Genomic DNA, 18,536 nt, shown 5'->3' on the forward strand with positions numbered 1-18,536 from the left:
CCACCAAAAATAATCTAACTCAACAAATACTCAAGTTTTTTTAACTCCACAATTCTCAATTAAATAGCAAAAATAATGTAGTGTTCCACTAAAACAGTCACGAGCAAAACTGAAATTCTAATGCACGCGTGCATAGGCCAAGAAATTCTGCTGACGCTTTGTTGACACACCTACGCTATAAGCTTGTGTGTATTGGTGTGTCTGTGTTTTACTAAAATGACCACTTGTTTGTTGCTTTGTTACGATCTCAGAGATCAAAATCAAATCAGTTGCTGTTCAGCTTTTGTAGAAGCAAGATCACGTTGCGGATTTTTTTATGCTTATGATTTTTTCTCTTTTATTACACCTAGCAAAATGTTTGATAAAAATTGGGAAAATGATTTCTTTTTTATATGCGTCGTATGTTATAAAATTATATGTAGAAAAGCTTTATTTTTTTTTTTTTTGAAAAGTCATTATGAAACTTGCCATGGACCCTTAAATGACCTTAGGGGACATGACAGAAAAGTAAGGTTGTTGCAATTAAAAGCAGAGTTTTTCTTAAAATTTATAATTAATGAAACAACAGCAAATAATTGCAACAATCTTCCTTTAAATAGCCAAAAAAATCATTGCCTCATAAAAAGGCATCTTATGTAGTTGCTTTATCGTTAGCAAAACAATGTCGCCCATTTGAGGATGGCATTTTTTTCTTAAATTTAACTACAGATATTTTGAGTTGTTTTGGAGAAAAATGCCATGAAACTATGAAACTCTGCCAGGATATACCATTATCTCGTCGTACTATAACAAGAAGAACGGAAGATATAAGCAAATTTATTAAAATGTCAGCAAAAGAAAGATTAATTAATTGCAAATATTTTTCGATTTCTCTAGATGAGAGTACGGATATCAATAAATTTGCCAGTTAATTATTTGTATTAAAACAGTTAATGCAAATTTGGAGTGCTTCGAAGAAATGTTTGAAGTGGTTTCACTTCATGGTCATGTAACAGGACAAGTTCTGTATGATGCATTAGATGTTAATGTTTTTGCATTTGCTGACAAAAATAAATTAGCCTCAATATGTTCGGATGGAGCAAAGGTAATGAGAGGCAAAAATAAAGGACTTTTGGGCATTTTAAACAAAAATGGAATAAATTGCCCAGCATTCCATTGTGTCATACACCAACAAGCTCTTTTCTCCAAAGAGTTGGGTATGAAAATACAATGGATGTTGTTGTAAAAATAATAAATATAATAAGAGGGGGCACAATTCTCTGACACACAGAAAATTTAAAGATTTTCTAGAAAACCTTAATTCGGATTATGGAGATTTACTTTTATATACCGAAGTCCGTTGGCTAAGTCGAGGCAAAAGTTTGGAAAGACTTTTCCATTTAAGAAAAGAAGTACTCGAATTTTTAAAAACTTTATCCAATAAAGATACAAAACACCTTACTAATTGTCTTGAAAATCCCGACTTTCTATTAGATTTCGCATTTTTATGTGATATTACCGAGATATTAAATGACCTTAATTTATGCCTGCAAGGTAAAAATATAAAAATATTTCATTTGAATAGAATTATTCACCAATTTAGTACAAAATTAGATCTCTTAATAAATCAATTAAAAAGTAATAGTATATCAAATCTTAAGAAAACTTCATCAATATTCATAGAATTTAATTTTAATACGTTTGATTGTATTCAGAAATACACAAAATAGTTGAGTCCATAAAAAAGAATTACAATGACAGATTTCAAGACTTAAAATTTATAAAAAAAACAATAGAAATACATGAATCCCCTTAGATGTGAAATAGAAGAGCAAGATGCTTTTCTTCACGAAGAATTGCATAAAATGCGTAATGATTTTGAAGTTCCTATGGAATTTGGGGAAAAATTTTGGCAAAAGATAGATGAAACAAAATATTTCAATTTAAAAAACGAAATATATAAGCTATATTCCATGTTTGGCACCACATATAACTGTGAGGTGGCATTCTCAAGTATGAAACTGATTTAAGTAAATTGCGGAATAGGTTAACCGATCAACACATTGGTGACTTATTGCGTTTTAAGGAATATAAAGGAAACATTGATTTGGATAGATTAGTTGAACTTTAAATTAAGTTCAGTTAATATCTCGGTAATATCCCTTAAAAGTTCGAAATCGAATAGAAAGTCGTGATTTTCTTAATGATATTTCAGTACTTTTATTTAATTACTTTTAAAAATACTACTTTTAAAAAACTATTCTTTTTTTAATGAAAAAAACTTTATTCCATTTTTGTTTAAAATGCCCAAAAGTTCATGAGTTTTTCTCGTCGTAAAAAGTATTTGCAATAGAAAACAAATTTCAAAACTTTTCTCAGTGTACCACCATTTGTTTATAACGTGCAGTCATCTCTCTGCTGCTTAACGCACACAAATATACACATGGTGGTATGTGTTTGCCCATGACTGCACTAAAAGCATAAAACAAAATAACAGATCAAAACAAAAGAATGTAAAATTAATCAAAACAGTGTTTCCCAAACAGCTAAAATGCACCCAAAATTCAGTGGTTCTTAATCTTTTTAAAAAATTAAAATAAATACTTAAAGAGTTTAAAAAAAAAATGAATATTAAAAATTTGAAATGAATACCATTTGATATGTACCAATATGATCGAGCCATATATCCAATAGTGGTTTGAAGTTTTAAATTAAAGATAACTAAATGCAATGATCAAGAAATTTGCATTCTACCATAATTTCTTTTTTCTCTTCTCGATCAAATAGTGAACGTTTAATATAAAAGTGTATATATTGAAACCAATTATAATGAAATCTTAATCTAATATCACAGTTTTATAAAACGTTTAAAATTTAAATAAAAGAAAAATTAAAAACAAAAAAAAGGAACCTTAAACTAATATCACAGAACATAATTGCATTAAAATATAAAATGTGTAAAATTTAAAAAACCTTATACTTCTAATTTCACAGTTAAAATAATAATTAAACCCTTAAAAGTTGTAAAATTTGTTAATTATAAAAGTTAATGTAAACTTAATTTTGGTGATAATTTTTAGAAAACAATAATGTAGCAATTTAAAGAATTCTAACTGTTATTGTTCAATTTATTTTAATAACTATATTTTAAAACCAAAATATTAAAATTTAAGCAAAAGTTTAAAATATAATTCAAATTAAAAATCTAAATATGAAATATTAAACAAAACCCATCAACTAAATTGGATAATATGCAAGAAAATATTTTAAATCATTTTACAAATAATTCTCCAAAACGAATATAGCGCACCAACCGTTCCTGGAGAAGGCCTTCTACAGACTGGATACTTGGTGAGTGATGTAAAATCTTTTCTTTTGTTTATATATATATTTATTTTCTTGCATTCCTTTAAAACTAAAGAAAACAAACAAACAACCAAAAGCAGAGATCTATTAAAGCTCGATCAAACATGATGCGTTAATTTAACTCAAACTAGTTGTAACCTAATTCTCACTAGTCCATAAGAGAGTCAAACATGTCTTGACCTACATAATATATTTGAATGCAACATTTTTTTTTTCAAATTTAAAATATTATTAAAATTTTGCAAAGTTAATATCATTTACTTCTATAATTATCAAGCCAAATAATAATTATAATGATTTGTTAATATATTGATTAAAGTTTTCTTAATATCTTAAAATTTTCCTAATTTTGCGATTTTTTTATTCTATGAAAGAAATTTGTTTACATTTTAACATTACATTTTGTTCAAATTTATATGTATTGTTTTAATTTTTATACCTTTTTAGTATAAATTTTAGTTATTAATTTTATTGAACTAATGAACCTAAATATAATCAATAATTTTGTATAATTCACTATGATTAGTTTAAAATTTTCGTTAATAAACCTATTGAATATGAATGTGTAAATTTGAAATAGTTAGGTCTTCTTATTTGTGAGAATGTGAGAATCCATAGTTATGTATATGTTAGGGGTTCTAGAAATCGTATATAGGCCACTAGAACTAAGGTTGGTGAGGGTTTTGAGACCTTGGCATCCATACCATCTGGATTGCCGAAAATTTGTAAAGGAAAATCAACTATACATTTGAGTAGATTTCACTTTCAACTAGATTAGGGGCATTGCTTGTTTTTTTATTATCTTTATCTAGTTTTGTAAAAAAAAATCGAATGATCCATTAAGAGTAGTTTTGATATAGGGAGTCTAAAACAAAGAGCATGTAAAAAAAAGTGGAAGATAATGAAACAGGACACGAACTCCCCCACCTGACTCCTAGCTAGCGTATCAATGGCTCCCATCGTCCTTTTCATACCCTTTCATACACCGGAAATCAGATTAGTGAACTGTCTTTGATAAATAGAGCATTGCTTATACTTTTTTTTATTTACTTCTGATTTTCTGGGTTTAGTGATGAATATTTGTTATAGGTTTACTTTCTTGAATTTATACTATTATTTTGAAACTAAACGTTAAAAATATAATCTTGTTTTAAAGATTTCTAAGGTGTACATTACATGCTTTAAATGATTCATGCTTTAAAATGATGATGTCATAGCATGAAAACTGTCAATGTTATTTGCAACCATATCCGAACCTCAAACTACCGCCTTTTTAAAGCTGTGAAAATAATTCCATTGATCAATCCATCTGGCAATTTTCTAAAAATATATTATGGAATAAATTATATACCAAAGCAAATGGGAACTATAATGCAATAAAAAGAAATATAAACGAATGTTATGACAAGAAAACTATAAAAGTTATCGGAGCCTTAAATTACCGCATTTTTGAACCTGTTCCAATAAATATACCGATCTATCCAATTTTTGTAAAAATTCGTTATGCCACAAATTATACACCAAAATAAAGTGCAACTGTAATGCTTTAAAATGATGCAAAAACTATTGCCCTATCATGAAAACTGTCAAAGTAATTTGCAATCATATCGGAACCTCAAATTAACGCGTTTTTAAACATAGAACAATAATTCTACCGATCCATCAAATTAACCAATTTGTAAAAATACAAATTATGCCACAAATGATATACCATATTAAAGTGCAATCCTAATGCTTTCAAATGATGCATAAATGACGGTCATAGCATGAAAACTGTCCATGTTATTTGCAACCATATCGGAACCTCAAATTACCGCGTTTTTAAACATAGAACTATAATTCTACCGATCCATCAAATTGACCATTTTTTAGACGAACACATTATGCCACAAGTGATATACCAAATTAAAGTGCAATCATAATGCTTTAAAATGATGCATAAATGACTGTCATAGCATAAAAACTGTCAATGTTATTCACAACCATATCGGAACCTCAAATTACCGCCTTTTTAAACCTGGGAAAATAATTCTATCGATTTATCCAATTGGCCATTTTCTAAAAATACATTATGCAATAAATTATATACCAAAACAAATGGCAATATTAATGCTTTAAAATGGTGCATAAACGACTGTACTAGCAGGAAAACTGCCAATGTTAATTGCAACAATATCGGAACCTCAGATTACTGCGTTTGATACATAGAACAATAATTCTACCGATCTATCAAATTGACCAATTTGTAAAAATACAACACATTAAAGTGCAATCCTAATGTTTTAAAATGATGCATAAACTATTGTCCTGGCATGAAAACTGTCAAAGTTATTTGCAGCCATATCGGAACCTCAAATCACAGCGTTTTTAAACATAGAACAAAATTGACCATTTTTTAGACGAACACCTTATGCCACAAATGATATGCTAAATTAAAGTGCAACCATAATGCTTTAAAATGATGCATAAATGACTGTCATAGCATGAAAACTGTCAAAGTTATTCACAATCATATCAGTGTACACTTAATAAGGTAGCCTCGTCCGCACAGCTGATCATCAGCTTTTACAATCTTATCTGTCAAAATTCCTGTTTGTTTACATAGAAAAAAAATCGCAAAAGGTGTAAAAATTTTAAAAAGTGAAGAAAATTATGGTTTTAAAGGAGTTTTCTAGGTCAATCGTGATTAAATGTCTTTGTTATCCTTCTCTCTTGATAAAAAAAGAAAATCTTTAGCTCCGGCATACGTTCCAAATCAGTTTCAACTATTTTTAACACGACCAATCACTTTTCACAAAAAACACGTTTAATTCGGAAAATTGGTCTTCCCAATAGATATAGTTATGATTTTCAGACATTCCACGTTTAATTTATATAATATACTAATATTAATAGTTAAAAATTTAAATAATTGCTAAAAACTCAAATTTTTATTGTGTTTATTTGTTGCTTTTTCATTCTACACACACAGCTTTTTTTGACAGATGGCATTATTCTACAATAACAAATCGCCTGTTGTTTTTGTATTGTTGTATTTGTTGTAGCGACGAGGCTACCTTATTAAGTGTACACTGAATCATATTCGAAAAATACATTATGCAATTAATTATATACTAAAACAAATGGCAATTTTAATGCTTTAAAATGGTGCATAAACGACTGTCCTAGCATGAAAACTGCCAAAGTTAATTGCAACCATATCGGAACCTCAGATTAAAGCGTTTATTAAACCGATCTATCAAATTGACCTATTTGTAAAAATACACATTATGCTACAAATGATATACCATATTAAAGTACAATTCTAATGCTTTAAAATGATTCATAAATGACTGTCATAGCGTGAAAACTGTCAATGTTATTTGCAGCCATATCGGAACCTCAAACTACCGCGTTTTTAAAGCTGTGAAAATAATTCTACCGATCTATCCAATTGGCCATTTTCTAAAAATATATTATTCAATAAATTATATACCAAAACAAATGGCAACTATAATGCAATAAAAAGACATATAAACGACTTCTATAACATGAAAACTATAAAAGATATTTGCAACCATATCGGAGCCTTAAATTACCGCATTTCCAATTTTTGTAAAAATTCATTATGCCACAAATTATTCACCAAAACAAAGTGCAACTATAATGCTTTAAAATAATGCATAAACGATTGTCCTGGCATGATAACCGACGAAGTTATTTGCAACCATATCGGAACCTCAAATCACACCGTTTTTAAACATAGAACTCTAATCCTACCGATTCATCAAATTTACAATTTTTTAGAAGAACACATTTTGCCACAAATGATATACCAATTTATAGTTCAATCGTAATGCATTAAAATGATGCATAAGTGATTGTCATAGGATGAAAACTGTCAAAGTTATTCGCAACCATATCGGAAACTCAAATTACCGCCTTGTTTCCTTGCGCAAAAACTGCCAAATTTAATTGCAACCATGTCGGAACCTCAGATTAAAGCGTTTATTAAACATAGAACAATAATTCTACCGATCTATCAAATGGACCAATTGGCAAAAACACACATTATGCAACATATTAAAGTGCAATCATAATCGGAACCTCAAACTACCGCATTTTTAAAGCTGTGAAAATAATTCTATCGATTTATCCAATTGGCCATTTTCTAAAAATATATTATGCAACAAATTATATACCAAAACAAATGGCAGATATAATGCAATAAAAAGATATATAAACGACTGCTATAACATGAAATCTATAAAAGATATTTGTACCATATCGGAGCCTTAAATTACCGCATTTCCAAACCTGTACCAATTAATATACCGATCTATCCAATTTTTGTAAAAAATTCATTATGCCACAAATTGTACACCAAAACAAAGTGCAACTGTAATGCTTTAAAATGATGTATAAACTATTGCCCTATCATGAAAACTGTCAAAGTAATTTGCAACCATATCGGAACCTCAAATTACCGCGTTTTTAAACATAGAACAATAATTCAACCGATCTATCAAATTGACCAATTTGTAAAAACACACATTATGCTACAAATGATATACCATATTAAAGTGCAATCCTAATGCTTTAAAATGTTTCATAATTAAAGTGCAAACATAATGCTTTAAAATGATGCATAAATGACTGTCATAGCGTGAAAAAGGTCAATGTTATTTGCAACTATATCGGAACCTCAGATCGCAGCGTTTTTAAACATAGAACAACAATTCTACCGACCCTTCAAATTGGCCATTTTTTAGACGAACACATTCTGCCACAAACCTAAAATTACCGCCTTTTTAAACCTGGGAAAATAATTCTACCTATCTATCAAATTGGCCATTTTCTAAAAATACATTATGCAGTAAATTGTATACCAAAACAAATGACAATTTTAATGCTTTAAAATGGTGCATAAATGACTGTCCTGGCACGAAAACTGCCAAAATTAATTGCAACCATGTCGGAACCTCAGATTACAGCGTTTATTAAACATAGAACAATAATTCTACCGATCTAGTAAATTGACTAATTTGTAAAAACACACATTTTGCAACAAATTATATACCATATTAAAGTGCAATCATAATGCTTTAAAATGATGCATAAATTGCTGTCATAGCTTGACAATGTTATATGCAACCATATCAGAACTACAAACAACCGCTTTTTTAAAGCTGTGAGAGTAATTCCACTAATCTATCCATCTGGCCATTTTCTAAAAATATATTATGGAATAAATTATATACCAAAGCAAATGGGAACTATAATGCAAAAAAAAGACGAACACATTATGCCACAAATGATATACCAAATTAAAGTGCAACTATAATGTTTTAAAATAATCCATAAGTGACTGTCACAGCATGAAAACTGTCAATGTTATTTGCAACCATATCGGAACGTCAAATTACCGCATTTTTAAACATAGAACTATAATTCTACCGATCTATCAAATTGACCATTTTTTAGACGAACACATTATGCCACAAATGATATATCAAATTAAAATGCAACCATAATGCTTTAAAATGATGCATAAATGACTGTCATAGCATGAAAACTGTCAACTCTATTCACAACCTTATCGGAACCTCAAATTACCGCCTTTTTAAACCTGGGAAAATAATTCTATCGATTTATCCAATTGGGCATTTTCTAAAAATACATTATGCAAAAAATTATATACCAAAACAAATGGCAATTTTAATGCTTTAAAATGGTGCATAAACGACTGTCCTAGCAGGAAAACTGCCAAAGTTAATCACAACTATATCGGAACCTCAGATTACAACCTTTATTAAGCATAGAACAATAATTCTACCGATCTATCAATTTGACCAATTTGTAAAACACACATAATGCTACAAATGGTATACCATATTAAAGTACAATCCTAATGCTTTAAAATGATTCATTAATGACTGTCATAGCGTGAAAGCTTTCAATGTTATTTGCGGCCATATCGGAACCTCAAACTACCGCGTTTTTAAAGCTGTGAAAATAATTCTACCGATCTATCCAATTGGCCATTTTCTAAAATACATTATGCAACAAATTATATACCAAAACAAATGGCAATTTTAATGCTTTAAAATGGTGCATAAATGACTGCCAAAGTTAATTGCAACCATGTCGGAACCTCAGATTATGCAACAAATTATATACCAAAACAAATGGCAATTTTAATGCTTTAAAATGGTGCATAAATGACTGCCAAAGTTAATTGCAACCATGTCGGAACCTCAGATTACAGCGTTTATTAATCATAGAACAATAATTCTACCGATCTATCAAATTGACCAATTTGCAAAAACACACATTATGCAACAAATTATATACCATATTAAAGTGCAATCATAATCGGAACCTCAAACTACCGCATTTTTAAAGCTGGGAAAATAATTCTACCGATCTATCCAATTGGCCATTTTTTAGACGAACACATTATGTCACAAATGATATACCAAATAAAAGTGTAATCATAATGCTCTAAAACGGTTCATAAATAATAAAGTGCAATCCTAATGCTTTAAAATGATGCATAAATGACTGTCATAGCAAGAAAACTGTCAATGTTATTTGCAACCATATCGGAACCTCAAATCACAGCGTTTTTAAACATAGAACAACAATTCTACCGATCCTTTAAATTGGCCATTTTTTAGACGAACACATTATGCAACAAATTATATACCATATTAAAGTGCAATCATAATGATTTAAAATGATGCATAAATTGCTGCCATAGCATGAAAACTGTCAATGTTATTTGCAACCATATCGGAGCCCCAAACTACCGCGTTTTTAAGGCTGTGAAAATAATTCCACTGATCTATCCATCTGGCCATTTTCTAAAAATATATTATGGAATAAATTATATACCAAAGCAAATGGGAACTATAATGCAATAAAAATATATATAAGTAAACGACTGTTATAACATGAAAACTATAAAAGTTATTTGCAACCATTATTTTTATTTATTTATTATTTATTTATTTATTTATTTATTGAATTCAACTATTAATTTTTTATACAGCTGAGCACAAAACAATTATAATATAAATATAAAATACAATATATAATATAACATAAGAAATTATTATTGGAAACAGTTATAAACATATACATTTGAGTTAAGATATAAATCAGTTTGGCTTTTATTTCATTCGTGGGCGTAAAAAAATCAATGAGATCGTAAAGGCGGTTGACTTCTAAGTAAATTCTTCGGAGAGGATCAAAATTTATAAAATTTGACCTATTAAATTCTATATATAATGGAACATAAGACCGAAGTGGTCTATTTGGAACATTAATGCGGATATTCGAAAGAAGGAATGGAGAGTAAAATTTTCCATAAGTTTAATAAAAATGTGACATTAGAAACCATTCTTCTACTTTTTAATATTGGAAGCTTAATAAGCGCAAGCCGATTACGATATGGAGGTAGGTTTGTGCCAGGATTCCACCTGAGATTTCGGAGGCAAAAAATGAGAAATTGTTTTTGCACGGATTCAAGTTTTATAATGTACACGTTGTACTGAGGATCCCACATTTTTATTTTTTTGGTTTGTTTACATATTCATAAAGCTAAGTTCAGACCTGTAAAATATTTGGTCCAAATATTTACAAAGTTGCGTCAAACAAATGCAATATTTATTTCATGTTCAGACTTGAATAAATATTGATGGAATTATTTTCACAGCCTTAAAAACGCGGTAGTTTGGGGCTCCGATATGGTTGCAAATAACATTGACAGTTTTCATGCTATGGCAGCAATTTATGCATCATTTTAAATCATTATGATTGCACTTTAATATGGTATATAATTTGTTGCATAATGTGTTCGTCTAAAAAATGGCCAATTTAAAGGATCGGTAGAATTGTTGTTCTATGTTTAAAAACGCTGTGATTTGAGGTTCCGATATGGTTGCAAATAACATTGACAGTTTTCTTGCTATGACAGTCATTTATGCATCATTTTAAAGCATTAGGATTGCACTTTATTATTTATGAACCGTTTTAGAGCATTATGATTACACTTTTCATAGAACATAGTAAAATACTTATGTATGCTGATGATGTGAAAATTTTTTGCTCATTAAGCGACAAAATCAACTCTACACATCTCCAATCCGACCTGATCAAATTTCATAATTGGTGCTTAGTCAATTTAATGGAATTAAATTTGAGAAAATGTCATCACATGTCCTTCGCAAGGTATTCTCCGTCCATAACTGACTACTACATTGGCGGCGTCAAATTAAAATCTGTTGAATTAGTCATAGATTTAGGGGTTAATTTTGATCGAAGAATCAATTTTAATTCTCATATTATTATGACTGTCAACAAGGCAACTGGTGTCCTAAGTTTCATAAAACGCTGGGCAAAGGAATTTAATGATCCTATGTGACAAAACGTCTATTTACAACATTGGTTAGACCTATTCTTGAATACGCATCTGAAATCTGGGATCCTCAGTACAACGTATACATTAGAAAACTTGAATCCGTGCAAAAACAATTTCTCATTTTTTGCCTCCGAAATCTCAGGTGGAATCCTGACACAAACCTACCTCCATATCGTAATCGGCTTGCGCTTATTAAGCTTCCAACATTAAAAAGTAGAAGAATGGTTTCTTATGTCACATTTTTATTAAACTTTTTACATGGAAAATTTAACTCTCAATTCCTTCTTTCGAATATCCGCATTAATGTTCCAAATAGACCACTTAGGTCTTATGTTCTATTATATATAGAATTTATTAGGTCAAATTTTATAAATTTTGATCCTCTCCGAAGAATATGCTTAGAAGTCAACCGCCTATACGATCTCATTGATTTTTCCACGACCACGAATGAAATAAAAGCCAAACTAATTTATTATCTTAACTTATGTATATGTTTATAACTTTTTCCAATAATAATTTCTTATGTTATATTATATATTGTATTTTATATTTATATTATAATTGTTTTGTGCTCAGCTGTATAAAAAATTAATAGTTGAATTAAATAAATAAATAAGTAATAATAATGGTTCCAAATAACTTTTATAGTTTTCATGTTATAACAGTCGTTTATATATCTTTTTATTGCATTATAGTTCCCATTTGCTTTGGTATATAATTTATTCCATAATATATTTTTAGAAAATGGCTAGATTAGGGTTGACAGATTCCGATTCGCAAAAAGCTGGACATTGGGCTTTAAAAAGCTGGACAAAACAAAAAAAGCTGGACATAAAAAAATACTGAGAAAATGCTAATTTTGGTTTTGTGTAAATAGTTTCACAGTGATACACCAAAAAAAAATGCAGGGGTTCTCATATACCAATTCCGTTATGTTATAGTCGACAGAGTATGAATATATTTTTAGTTTTCCCCGATCAGTTCGTTAACTTACATTTTAGAGCAAAAGATGTGAAAAGGCTCCATTTTTGAAGTTTTAAATTTTAAAAATTATAAGTACGTAAACTGTACGTAAAGAATTTGACTATCGCTCGCAATAATAGGTCTTTTCGCGTTCTTTCCTGTAAGAAATATACAGTAACTTTATGATAGAGAGTAATTTTTAATTTACTCTCAATCAAAAAAAAAAAAAAAAAAAAATACGCGAAATCTAATTTTTTGTTTATAAACAAAGATTGGTAATGCCCTTTTGCTGAAATCTTAATCGCTAACAAAACACTAAAAAACAAATAATTGTAACTTTGATTTTTCCTATAAATAAATGGATATTTAAAGTTAACAAAACATGTTGTATCATTAAAAACATATTATTGTTTTAAAACTTTATGATACAAAAGTATTATTAAAATAAAAATTTACACAAAATCGCTAAGAGAAAGACAAACTAAATTATTTTAAAAACGCTAGATTGACAATATTTGTTATGACAAATAAACTCTTTTAAAAACTAATTTATGATAAATAAATTTAAAATAAATATAATTATAAATAATTTTTTAATATTCGTGTGTTATTATTTTCTATATTTCTTTCAAAAAATTTAAAATTTACCAAATTTTTTATTTTTTTGGTTTGTTTACATATTCATAAAGCTAAGTTCAGACCTGTAAAATATTTGGTCCAAATATTTACAAAGTTGCGTCAAACAAATGCAATATTTATTTCATGTTCAGACTTGAATAAATATTTGATGGTATTGTTTTATCAAACAGTGCAAAAATAATTTGGTTCAAACACACATATGTTTTGCAGCACATTGTTTCATCAATGTGAACACCAAAAGTCAAATAATTAACGTCATTTTGGTAAAATAATTATTTGATCTTGCAAACCAAATGTAAGATCAAACAGCGTCAATGACAGCTGTTCTTTGTTTATTTTCTGAAAAAGAGTGTTATCACCTCATACAAAAATTTAAATAGTTAAATATGACTGGTTTTCTTTTATTTTTTATAAAATATAAATCTTTGACAAAGTTGTGACATTTAATTGAAATTCAAGCAATTGCGTAAATTAATGATAATTATTATTTTTGTTGTTTGTTTTGTTATGTATTGGTTGGTAACAACATACTATATATTGTTATACTACATAAAATATGCATCTATAGTCTAGTTTGCAGTCTAGTCCAACGGTTCCCAAATTACAATTAAATAAGAGATACTGTTATCTCGGAGTATGAAGTTAGGCCACATTTCATAATTCAAGGACAAGCTAATCGCAGATTTAAGTTTGTCAAATTGTAAACAAAAGTGTTCTTGTTTGGAAGGACTAAAATAATATATTTCCGAAACAGAGGTGACTCTTTATTCGTCTTCAATACGTTAATCCAGGTAATTTTAAATATAAATATTCCATTCCGACGTGATACACAGATTTTAACTTGATTTTGTCGACCAATATTATTAAATTAACATCAGAAAATCCATAAATAGTCAAAACCATGCAGTAAAATTCACAGTACTTTCGCAAAGAGTTCAAGTCATATATTATGCGGATAAACGCATTCCTCAACAATATCGAAGAAGTTCAACTTTCTTATATTATTTTCCCGAAAAATTAGCTAACATACTCAGATTACCCGTCTGCAATCGCAAAAAAAAAAAAATTTGCAACGTGACTCTTTAATCACATGTCGACGATATTTAATGAAGAAACCTTTTCGTTACCTTAAAGAAAAGTGATCGTGAAAGATCTCACGATCATAAAATTAAACATCATGTTAACAATGAAGTCATTCTATCTTCAAAAACAGGCAATTGAAACTTCTCTGAAATATTAATTATTCTCAATGTACGGGAATATTTTATAGAAATGACATATCTACATCTGTTTGACCTTGGGATTTATGGACTATGACAATTTTCGGATGAACAATTACATATTTAGAACAATAAGATATCAAAATATGTATGGTGGTCCGCGAATTTAAATAAATTCCTCAAGGGGTCCGCGAAGTAAAAACCGGGGGAACCGCTGGTCTAGTCTATAGTCAAGCTATAGTTTAGTCTATAGTCTTGTCTATACTCTAGTTTATAGTATTGTTTATAGTCTAGTCTATAGGTTATAATCTAGACTATAGTTTAGTAATTAATTGAGAAATTATTTAATTAATTTATTACTCAATATATTTAAACAATTATTTATTATATTAATGGATATAAAAATATATTAATAATAAACAATTCTCTATAATTTTCAATTTATAGATATGTAATTTAATGAAAATTATGTATGATTTGGTTATTTCCGGGCTTATAGCGATTTTTTTGAAATTGCTATAAACCGTTCCAAACAACCAAGGTTTTTCGCTACATTGACTATACTAAATAGCAACAACATGACAGTAAAGATCCACCATCTATCTTTTTCCACTTGCACAAGGTATTGAAATGTAATTTCAATACATTGTGCAAGTCTATCTATCTCTTTTCCACTTGCACAAGGTATTGAAATGTAATTTCCATACATTGTGTAAGTCTATCTATCTCTTTTCCACTTGCACAAGGTATTGAAATGTAATTTCAATACCTTAAGCAAGTCTATCTATCTCTTTTCCACTTGTACAAGGTATTGAAATGTAATTTCAATACATTATGCAAGTCTATCTATCTCTTTTCCACTTGCACAAGGTATTGAAATGTAATTTGTATTTTTTTGTGGTAAAATTTTGATGAAAAACAATATTAAATGAAATTTTAGAATATATAGAATTTATTATTTAATGATATAGCTTTTTAGTAAATATAAACACATATAATTTTTTGGTTTGGTTGCGCAATAGCTGTTATTGTTGTTATGTTCCTCCTTGCCTGCAAACAAAATCTTGTTTTTTACTATTTTATCCGTCAATTGCTTTACGAAATTATTTGTTGTAATGTGAACACCGGGCAAACAAACTTTTACTATTTGTATTGAATTGTGTTTGGCTTTGTTTCTTCAAACAAAACGTCAAAATAGAAATACTCATTTTAAGCACATTATGAAATAAAAATGTATTTAATTTTTTGTTTTTAGGCAGAAATTTCTATGAAATCGTAAAAAAAATTATTATATAGTTTCTTTAACGTTTAACAAAAATGTTTCATGTTTGGTGTTCACATTTTGTTCACACTAAGAAAATATTTGTAGGTTGAAAAATAAAAATGTTTCACGAAAAACAGCTGATATTTTGCATGCTCTTCAAAAATATTTTGTGTTCACATTACAACAAACAAATATTTGACAAAAAAACGTCAAATATTTGATAGGTGTGAACGTACCTTAAATCAAACATATGTTGTAAATATAAGTTGGATATTTTTTACTGGGGAAAAAATATTCAGTAAAATCAAAAAATTCTCTATCATCGAACTGTAATTTTTACCGCTCTCTTACTCTCTCGTTGCAAGTTTTCGAAAGTACGCGAACGGAATCCAATAACAATTGTTGCAAATTGTTATAAATTGTCCAGAATGCGAACAGTCCTAATATTTATTACGACATTCAGCTGTTCAAGTGTTGAGATATGATGATAGAAGAGGGAAATCATAACATAGTTGTATAACAAATGTACAATCAGAGTTGGCTAACATGATTTGACAAAGATAACATAAAAACAAGAAGGAAAGTATAGTCGGGCGTGGTCGACCATATGATACCCTACACCAGTTATGAATATTAAATGTGATTTATTTTTCATAATAAAGCATTTATCTTCAATATTCCCTTGTTCCGATACATTTTATAGTATTTTGCAAATTAAAAGATGTTTTAAGTTCTTTTATTTCTTCGCAAGAGCTAAGTTACAGCTACCTTGTGTTAAGCGAAGTGTCTTTATTGAAAAAGTTCTTAGATTATATAGTAATTAATTGCTTACACAGCATTATTCATAAAGTGGATAGTGTAACAATTGGACAGAACATTGAACGCAAGAAATACATACAAACAAAGCCACGATCATTAAAATATTTAAAGTATTGACTGTTTAATCGACATTGTAATATGATATTATTTTTAATTGCTTTTTCAATATTCTGTCGGCATAAGTGATACATGTTTTATGCTACACCTCCCTTTTACGGAAGAATGTTCATACCCTTTTTAAATGTATGGACATTCTTTAACAAATTATTACTATAATCTTAATAATTAATTTTATTATAAATATGGGAATAAACATCTTATTTATTACTTAAACACATTCGCATATGTTACTAAGGATAATGTTAATTATATTATTTGTTGAAAATCTTAAGTTTATTCTTATGAACTATTTTCTTTTTTTATTTTTCTTATCTACTATAGTTACATTATTTCTTAAGTCTATGTTTTTAATTTTGTAAGGTCCTTTATATTGTGGATCTAATTTGTGACCTACTTCATTTTTAACTAAAACTAAATCTTCCACTTTTAATTTATAATCTAACAATGTCTTATCATAATTTAATTTCTGTTTTAACTTATACCTATTAATTATTTCTCGTGCTCTCTTATGTGCTATTTCTAACCTATATCTAACTTCCTTAGCATAATCTTCTACATTATATAAAGGTGATATTGTATAAACCTTATCAAATTGTTGAAACCCATTAGGAGTCTTACCGAAAACTAACTCATAAGGGCAATAGTCATGCACCGTAGATGGCGTGGTATTGAAACAGTAAGTGAAATACCTGAGCCATTCATCCCAATCGCTTTTGTCAACGGATATGTATGATCTTACGTATTCGTTGAAGGTTCTATGACTTCTTTCTATAGTTCCTAGCGTCTGGTGATGATGAGCAGTCGATGTAATATTTTCTATCTTCAAAAGGTTACATAATTCATTAAGCACCGAATTTTTGTACTCTGTACCCATGTCCGTAATGAACGTCTTCATCGGTCCATAAGTAAGAATAAAATGTTTAAATATGTCTTTCGCAACTGATTTTGCGCTTTTATCTTGAATAGGTACCGTTACAAGATATTTTGTCATGTCGCATATTATTGTGACAGCATATGAATTTCCGTTATATGATTTTGGTAGTGGACCTAAGTGTCCACTATTACCGTATCAAATGGTTAAGCTGGTGTATTTGTCAAAGTCAATGGCATTTTTGTGTGTTTTGTAATTATAGCCGACTGGCATTTTTGGCACACTTTAACATATTTCGTAATATCACGAGTCATATTCTTCCAGAAATAGTATCTTTTTATTTTACTAAGAGTTCTTGAAACACCAGAATGTCCGCCCTCCGCTGGATCATCATGATATCGTTTCATTATCTCTGTTATTAACTTAGCATTTGTTACGTGGATCACCTTATTAAGTAGCGCTACTTTCAATACTTTTAATAATTTATTGCCCATTTCCTTAAATTCATTAATAGAGACAAATTCGAAAATTTTCTCACTAGGTGCCACTTGTAATTTATTAATTTTTAGTTTACCGGCCACTTCTTCGAGCCTTGGGAAAAATTGTCCTAAGTCAAATTTCCCATTGATAAACAATTCATTTATTTTCATACATGCAAGTTTCGTTTTACCACGTTTAACATAAAATGTATGTGGGTCAATTTTTAGCTTGCAAAATTTTCTGACGTCAGAATTCATAATTGGGTTAAATATATTGGGCTTCTCATGTTTATTTTCTAAATGCTTTTTGTTTAATGTAACTGGAGATTTTTCAAGTGACTCTTTTGCCATTGATCGTGTTGTTATTTTGTATACATTGTTTTTTTTTATTGTTCATTTCTTTCAAATCATC

This window comes from Lucilia cuprina, chromosome 3 (genome assembly GCF_022045245.1).
Source record: "Lucilia cuprina isolate Lc7/37 chromosome 3, ASM2204524v1, whole genome shotgun sequence".
NCBI classification, from domain to species: domain Eukaryota; kingdom Metazoa; phylum Arthropoda; class Insecta; order Diptera; family Calliphoridae; genus Lucilia; species Lucilia cuprina.